The 9,243-nt window shown below is 44.6% G+C and overlaps 1 pseudogene; it reads left to right on the forward strand.

The window, feature by feature from the left end:
• The first annotated feature begins 2,840 nt into the window (after positions 1-2,840).
• Positions 2,841-7,606, forward strand: LOC147035144 (uncharacterized; annotated as a pseudogene).
• The last annotated feature ends 1,637 nt before the right edge of the window (positions 7,607-9,243 follow it).

Genomic DNA, 9,243 nt, shown 5'->3' on the forward strand with positions numbered 1-9,243 from the left:
TCTCCAGAATAGCTTGACAGATCAAGGGGAAACATCACCCACATGTTCCCCAAGTCTTGGGGATACCAAGGTGTTATGAATTATTAATAGGTAACAAGGTCTGGAAGCCATATTCGTTTGAACGAAAATGTTAAAAAAAATTATTTATCTTGAACTGTTTCATCAATCAACATGAAATGTCACAATTATGATCTCGTATTCATGGAGAATATATGTTTTAAATTTCAACCTCATCGGACACATGGTCCGGAAGCCAGAATTATTCAATATTTTGAATCTGGGTTCAGGGATTTAAATCAAACTTGGTAGAAGTATGTATAATGAGTTAATATTGTGGCCGGAGGCATATCTGGTGACATTGTGACATCGAAGAGTACCCTTCTAGTTGCATCTGCTACACTGCCAGTTGTCCTATGTGATTTAATATATCGCAACATTAAATTCTGTGTGGGACATGTTCGCAAACCAAACTCTGCCTGAAACGGTCTTTGAGCAATAGAAATGGAGTAGTGATTGGAAAAATATAGCTCCACAATGGCAGTTCTGTGTTCCACGCACAATTTGTCCATTTTCGGTTTTGATGATTGGGTTCAATTTTCCAAAGCTTAGTCCTTCACATCACCTGAAAAAAAAACAAAATCAGATATTTATTTTAAAGAGTTGTTCATGATTAAATTCTGTTAATTAATTAATTGTCACCCTGTACATCAGGCTGAAATGATGATGAGAAGAGGATAAAAGATGACGAAAAGAATAGCACCCCTCTGCAGGATGTATCCGTTAAGTGACTGAAATACGTCGATCCTTGCCATTGACTCCTCCATCAGAAGGCAGCGTCTTGATTTGTATGAGTCTCCTGGAGAAAGGCCACTCCAAGTTTCTCCTTCAAACAGAGGGAAAATACCTGATGCACCCAAAAGGCATGTACTGTATATACCTATGAACATTCCATGATCCCAGACGAAAACCTATTGCCAACATTAGATATTTTAATGTTCTGTGTTTTATCAAGTGAAAACTTCATCCGAAGCCAGTTCTCAGCCCAAGGCATTTTTTGTCTGCATTGTCAAGGCTCGTATGAGAGCTAACACACAACTCAAAGCAAGGGGGGCATGACACGTAAGGGGTGGGAGAGGGAAGGACAAAACAGTGGGGAACGGAGACGTTAGGAGATCTGTGGAAGGGAGAGGGATGGGGCGGGGAACATGGGGTGTACAAGATGGACATTACAGGGACTTTCAGGAAGGAAAGCAGGGAATTTGCAGGAGGTGTGTTTGGGATGGATTAATGAGAGTAGTAAAGATGGAGGTTTTGAATGGGGGATGATAAGAGGTGGTGGTGAATGGCTGTTTTGAAGGCCTGGGGGGAAGAATGGGATTTAAGAGAGTGCAGGAGTTTATTCCAAAGGCGGGAAAAAAGAGGAATGAAAGCGTGAAGGTGAGCAGTGATTCGTGGTTTTGGTAGTTTTACCAGAAGGGGGTTGCTGGCGGACCTTGAGCGCCCTGTAGAAATATGGGAGGGACATATCGCAGACAGAGCAAGGGGGGGCGAGACCAGAGAGGAGATGGTAGAAGAGAGAAAGCCCACCGACCTGCCTGTGGTGAGAGAGTGAGAGGCCCAGACTCAACCTCACTGCAGGAGATACCAATGATCCTAAATGCCTTGGTTTCCACAGTGTGAAGCCGAGAAAGGTGAGAGGCAGGAGCACCAGCCCAAAGGAGAGAGCAGTACTCCATCAAGCTGTGCACGGAAGATTTATATGTGGTCAGGACCTCAGGTGGGCCGAGGAAGGACTTTGCATGATGGAGGATTCCCAGTCTGTGACAGGCTTTGGAGGCCAGGTTGGAGATGTGACTTTCCCAGGAAAGATCATGGCATACAGTGAGACCCAGAATCTTGAATGAAAGGACTTCTTCCAGCAGATTGTTGAGAAAGCAGATGGGTGGGGGTGGGGGGGGGGTTCCAAACGGTCCTATCGGAGAGACATAGTGAGATTCTGAGATTTGTCAGGATTGAAAGACATGTTCCACATGTTGGTCAAGTTTATGATTTCATCCAGATCTGCAGAGAGCAAAGAAGCTAGTGTTTGCCGGTCTGAGGTATGAGAAATGGAACAGCAGAGGGTAGAGTCTTCAGCAAAGAGATAGAGGATTTTCAAGAGAGTGGGAAATATCATTGATGAAAACCAGAAAAAAAAAAAGAACAGGGGCCAGGACGCTACCTGAAGGAATTCCAGCCTGGAGAGGAAGAGGGGATGAGAGAACTCCATTTAGGGACACACGTTGTCTACGGCAGGAGAGGAACTCTGCGAGCCGTGAGTGGAGATGTCCTTGGATACCATAGGGAGAGAGTTTAGTGAGCAGGGCAGGGTGCCAGACTGTGTCAAAAGCACTTGATATGTCGAGGGATGTGGCTCTGATTTCATGTCTGGCATTGAGTACCTCCATCCATTGTTGGACGAGCAGAAGCAGCATATCCATGGTAGAGTGACCTGGTGTGAAACCAAATTGATGATCGGAAATCAAGCCATTGGAGAAGAGGAAGGATTTAATGTCTGAAGCGATGATTAGACGGGTCAATATACAACCAGAACAGCCATACCCCAAAAAAATTGCAAATTATTTGTTTTATTGCATTTCCTTATATTTTAAGACTTACTTAGGAACATATCAAAAGTTGGACAGAAATGGACCATGGGAAAGTAAAAATTTTTGACATGATAAAAATGTCACAAAACCATGCACGATTCACTACGTCGAAAACGAACCACTATGCAGATTATTCCATAGTATGTTTCCTCCTCATATATATCTTACATAAATATCTCGGTTTCAGGGGCGGAGAATGCTCTGATGGCATTCAATGTATATGGCCAATGTAAATTGACTGCATGCTTCTAAAAGATCTCATTTTTGTATTTTCAGAGATAGAAAATGAACTCTTTATATGGTAAAGAGACCTGCCCTTTATGCCAAAGGGGATTGGACTGTGAGGAAACGGTATTAGTTCGTGAGAAAGGAGCAGAAGGCATCAACCATGCAAGTGCCGAAAGGGGTGTTGACATCAGAATTCTATCTGGAACCAGTGTTCACAAATCATGCCAAGTGAATCACATAAACAAAAAGGACATTGCTTTAACCAAGAAGGATCATGCGGAATCAGGTCCATCAGTCAAGAGGAGTGCTCGCATTTCCCTGGGACCATATGACAGAAAAACACATTGCCTTTTCTGCGGCACTGAAGTTAAGGAAGAGGACCCAAAGCGAGGCCATGCAGAAACAGCCAGTTTTGGCTACGTGAAGACTGACGCATTTGTTAAAACTATATCAGTTCATTGCAAAACAAGGAGCGATGAATGGGCCATTGGTGTTCAAGGCCACATTGAATATTTTGAGGGTGATCTCCATGCAGCTGACTGTGTGTACCACAAGTCCTGCAACATTAATTTTCGCACAATGTGAGACATTCCACAACGGTTCAAGCCGACTGAGTCAAACAAGAGACGAAAAATGGGAAGGCCTAAGGACAGTGACCAGAATTAGGCTTTCTATAAGGTGTGCTCTTTTCTTGAAGACAATGATGAGGAACAGTTAACAATTACAGACCTCGTGGCTAGAATGGAGCAATACCTGGGCGATAGTGAATCCAATGCATATGGGAACCAATACATGAAGGAACGTTAAAAAACGATATGGTGAATCTATATTCATGGCAGAGGGTAGAGGTTTAAAAGACATTGTGACATTCAGAGAAAAAAACGTCCCAGATCCTCCGTGACCACGACAATGCACCACGAGAAGATGATGAAGAAGCACAAAAACGTGCAATTCTTCAGACTGCTGCAAAACTAATAAAAAGTGACATAAAAACAACAGTTGCACCACATGGGGATACATACCCAACTACTGCAGACCTAAGCCTTACTGCTGCATTGGGGTATGTCCCAGCTAGCCTGCGATTCTTGCTGCAGCATCTTTTGGTCGGGAAAGATACATCTAGGGAGGTTGCTGGTATTGGACAAGCAGTCATCCAAGCAGTGCGTCCAAGGGCTGTAATTGCACCATTGCAGCTTGGTCTTGCAGTGCAAATGCATCACTTGTATAGGTCTCGTTTCTTGATAGATAGTCTATCAACCTTTGGCTTTTCCTCATCTTACTCTGAAGTGCAGCGGTTTGAAGTAAACGCAGCCTCTTCTCTTGCTCCGGATGTGTTTGGAGGTGACACCGACATTCTTGATATATCCTTGTTATTTGCTGGAGACAATGTGGACCACAAGATCATAACGTTGGATGGAAAGGGTACCTTTCATGGGATGGGCATGATAGCAGCTATTACACCAGGGCGGCAATCTAGCCACATCATATCTAGAAAGAAAATGTCTGACAGGAAGCTCGTCGAACTGACGAAGATCAATATAATAGATTACCGCTATACAGAGCACATCAACCGCAACCTCAAATTTCAGCCCCTCCCTTTGTTATCAATTTGTGATCGCACAATTGACATATTATCCATCCATCCATTAGGACCATACTCTGTGCAGAGCGTTGGTGCCGCCGAAGCAGTCTCCTTGGCTATTGGGAACAATCCTGGACGGGTCGCCACTCCGACACAGTATACCAGCATGCTGGCACTCATTTTGCCGACCTCGGAAGGATGACAGGCAGAGTCAACCCCACCTGGTGTTAATTCAACAGCTGAGCGGGATTTGAACTCAGGACCCCAGGATCCCAAGCCCACTACCCTAACCATTAAGCCAACACCAGGCATACATATTATGGGAGATGTCATTTTGCTTCGAAAAGAGTGCACCAAATTGGCAAGGCATGATGCACTTTCTGCATGAGGAGTGTGATCACCCAGGGAAAGCCTCAATAAAGTTTCTCCCAATGATTGATATGAACCCAGGTGACAAAACCTGCATCTTGTCAACTCTTGATTACCTGAGCAAACTTGCATCAAAACACAACATGCCAGCAATCATCACATTTGACCAACCGCTGTTTTGGAAGGCCTCTGAGATAGTGAATGCTCTTCCTGCTGATAACCCAATCCATAATGCAGTGCTACTGCTTGGGAGCTTCCACACATTAATGAATTTGTTGGGTGCCATTGGAAGTTTGATGGATGAAAGTGGACTGAAAGAGATCCTGGAAACACTGTATGGTCAAAATGCTGTTGTGCACATGCTGAGTGGGAAGGTGGTGCAACGTGCTTTTCGTGGCCATTTGCTTGTGGATCAGTGTCTTACACGTCAGGTTGTTGGCAAGATTGTGGAAGTTGACCCTGGGTTTCAAGAACAAGTGGCAGAACTGGAGCGACTGTACATTTCCCTGGAGACTGTCGAGAGTGACACTATAGAGTCTGTGTTGCAATCAGAGTGTATTCATTTCATTGACAATAGATTGAATCAGGAAAGGAATAAACTTGCAAAGGACTCGAAAACCAGTGCACTTTGGATCAACTACCAGCGTATGTTGGGAATTGCAAGGGCACTTGTGGCAGCTGATCGGACAGGGTCCTGGGAGATGCATCTCCAAGCCATATCAGCTTGCTTGCCGATATTTGCAGCTGCTGGCCATCCCAATTACCTGAAGTCAGCTCGACTCTATCTCGAGAAGATGCTTGCGTTAAGAGGATGACAACCCTGAAGTTCATCAGAAGTTCCAATCTGGTTATCATGTAATCCGGCGCAGTGACCAACACTGGGCTGGCCTAGGCTCTGATCTTGTGAGAGAACAGACATTAATGCGCTCACTGAAAAGCCAAGGGGGGCTGACTCGAGGAAGTGGGATGTCAGAGCACCAGAGAGCAGTTTGGACTCTGTCTTCAACCATATCGTCCTCCTACAACCTTGCGATGCAAGAACTGACCTCGAGTAGCTACTCAACAAGTGAACAACATCAGGAGTTGACAACATCCAGGGTGAGTCGAGATGAAGCTGATCGTGGCAAAGTTGCCGAAAAATTGGACAGCTTCACACCATTTTCTGATGACGTCATTGCGCAATATCATCACAGGGGTTACTGCAAATGAGGATGTCAATGTTCATGACCTATTCAAAGTAGGTAGTGACATTGTTAAGAAGATGGATGATCACCCAGCTTACTCCTATTCACACTAAAGGACTTCTAAAGTCAAGACACTTGTATCCAGCAGGGCAGTCAAATTTGCTGAGGACCGCACAATAGATCCAGCGTTACTATTCCAGAGGTTCTTAGTCGTGTCACAGATGGGAGATCTCCAGATAGGTGAAGTGATGAAATATGAACTCTGCCCATACCGAATGTCTCTTTTTGAGGCAAAAAACATCCTGCGCCAGCCAGATAAACCACAGTTGGCGGAGGCAATAAGGAATTATGCTACAACCAAATCTGACAATGCTGTCAACCAGACAGTTCCAGGAACAGATCACTATGTTCTTGATGGGGGATCACTTATTCACCGCTTAAAGTGGACAGAGGGATTCACCTACAGTTCCATTGCAGATGAATATGCCTCATTTACAGTCAGACACTATGGCAAAGCGACTGTTGTGTTTGATGGTTATGAGGCTGGGCCAAGCACAAAGGACTGTTCTCATCAACGTCGGAATAGAAACAAGAATGCCACCAAGGTTAACATTACGGAGTGAACAAAATTTGTTGGGAAAAAGGAGGACTTTCTGTCGAATGAGTCAAACAAGCAGGCAATGATACTGTTGATTATAGAGGTGTTACGCAAGGAAGGCTGTGAGGTGATCCAAGCAGAGGGAGATGCTGATGTTGAGATTGCAAAAGTGGCCGTCGCAAATGCGGCTTCCAGATCTACAACCCTCATTGGAGAAGATACAGATCTCCTTCTCCTCCTGCTCTTCTATATGGTGGAGACAAACTGCATTGAACTCTATTTCCGTTCTGACAAGGCAAAATCAAATGTCTACAATATCAAAGTCCTTCAGCAGATACTTGGAAATGCAGCCTGCAGAGATATATTGTTCCTTCATGCATTAACTGGCTGTGACGCAACGTCTCGTGTCTTTGGGATTGGAAAGAAGTCAGGGTTTCAAAGAATCATCAAGAAAGAAAAGGAACTGATAGACAGCTGAAAGGTGTTCTGTAAACCACAGCAGAGTCAGGATGTTATTGAAACTGCAGGCTGCAGAGCAATGGTGGCATTGTTTAAAGCAAATCAGAACGACTCATTGGCATCGATCAGATACAACATTCTCTGCAAAAAGGTTGCAATGGCTAAGGCATTTGTCACTCCTGAAAGACTGCCCCCGACATCCGCTGCCTGCAAGTTTTATTCTCTGCGGACCTATTACCAGGTCATGGAATGGATGGGCCTTTGTTGTGGAATGGAGCCAACGGAGTGGGGATGGAAGGTAGAAGGAGGAAAACTTGTTCCAGTGATGACAGACAAAAGCCCTGCTCCAGACATACTACTTCGGATGATTCACTGCAACTGTTCAGGGGGGTGCAAAACACTAAGGTGTTCATGTAGGAAGCATGGATTAGAATGCACCAGTGCATGTGGACATTGCCAGGACAGCAACTGTGACAATATGAGTGTTGAACCAGAGATAGAGGAGGAGGAGGAGGAGGATGATGAAACTGGAATCTAAGTCTAGAAGGCATATGGTACTTCCACATGTGTCAAAATTGTCCAATTTTTTTTTGTTGCTTTCCATGTCATAGACTGGCAGAAACAATCAAAGAACATATATTTGTGCAAATATTTACTTTAAATTGCGAATGGTCTCAGGATTAGCACTGCATAAACTACCAGCAACGATCATAATACAAATATTGGTGCAAAATTAACTTTAAATTGTTAGTGGTCTGATGATTAACAGTCAATTTTTTGACGTTTTATCTGCCGGCAGCCATCTTGTTTTCTGACGTCACTGAGGGACTTTCCCATGCGTCAAAATTGCCCAACTTTTAATATGTTGTCTTCCACATCATAAAGTACTAGAAATAAGCATAAAACAAAAATTTGCAATTTTTTTGGGGTCAGGCAGGATACTGACCCATCTAGATGGACTCCATAACGTAACTGATGATCGTAAGAAGGATGATTGGTCTGTAGTTGCAGGGATCTGTTTTTGCACATTTTATATGCAGGACGGTAATGTTTGCTGATTTTCAAACAGATGGCAGATGACCTTGAGCAAATGAGAGGGTGAATAGAACAGATAGAGGATGAGCAAGAGCAGAGGAGCAGGTTTTTAGGACATGTGGGCTGATGCCCTCTGTACCGGTTGCAGAGTCTGAGGTGAGGTTTGACAGCAAGCTCTCCACTTTGTCAGAAGAAAAGGACACAAAGTCCAGAGACAGTTGGGTGCGACTGGGTAAGGTTGGTACAAAAGCGATGGGTTTCGGACACAATATTTTGATGCAAACACCGAGTTTAGGCATTCAGCCTTTTCACGTGCGGTATGGCAGTGATGGCGATTGAGGTAAGGGAGGGGATGGAGGGGGAACATACACCAGAAACAGATTTGATTAGATGCCACCAGGATTTGGAGGAGGGAGAGACGTTTGAGAGTTCAGACATGAGATGAGAAAGATGTTGTTTTCTGGCTCTCCTGAGGGAAGACACACTTGTTCTGAGCTTTATGGAAGGAACTGAGATTACCCTCAGTTGGGTTTGCTTTCCATGAGGCAAAGGCAAGTTGTTTCAGGACAACTGCCTCGCCACAAGCTTCAGTGAACCATGGGTGGGAGGAAGGGTCGGACAACTGAAGTGGAGAGGGATAAATCTGTGCATGAGAGAGAGTAAGTTTCTTTGAAAGAATTCCCAGGATGAGTCAATGTTGGAGAAAGTAGCGATGGGAGACCAGTCTAGAATTTGATGGCTGCTTGGAGACCCTGCCAGTAGACCTGAGTGAAATGCCAGACCTGACGGCGCTGAGGTGGTTCTCTGATAACAGCCAGAGAGATGTCCACATTGACAAACGCATGGTCAGAAGAACTGATTGGAGCGAAGGAAGAACAGCAGATATTTTCAGGAAAATTTGTCAAAATCAGATCCAGGTGAGATAGAGTACCATTGGTTGAGATCCGGGTCGGGAATTTGACCAATTGAGTCAGTCCCAACGAGTCACAGAAGTCTTTTGCTGAAGTGGCATGACAGGTGAGAGAGGTTCCCACACCAAGCCAACTGGCATGATGACAATTGAAGTCACCACATATGAGGAAGAGAGAGTTCGGATAAGAGGATGTAAGTTGGTGTACGTTTTCGGATGGTGAAGTGTAA

The sequence above is a fragment of the Eptatretus burgeri genome, chromosome 1, assembly GCF_056783735.1.
Source record: "Eptatretus burgeri isolate ZD-2024b chromosome 1, Ebu_testis_v1, whole genome shotgun sequence".
Lineage (NCBI taxonomy): Eukaryota > Metazoa > Chordata > Myxini > Myxiniformes > Myxinidae > Eptatretus > Eptatretus burgeri.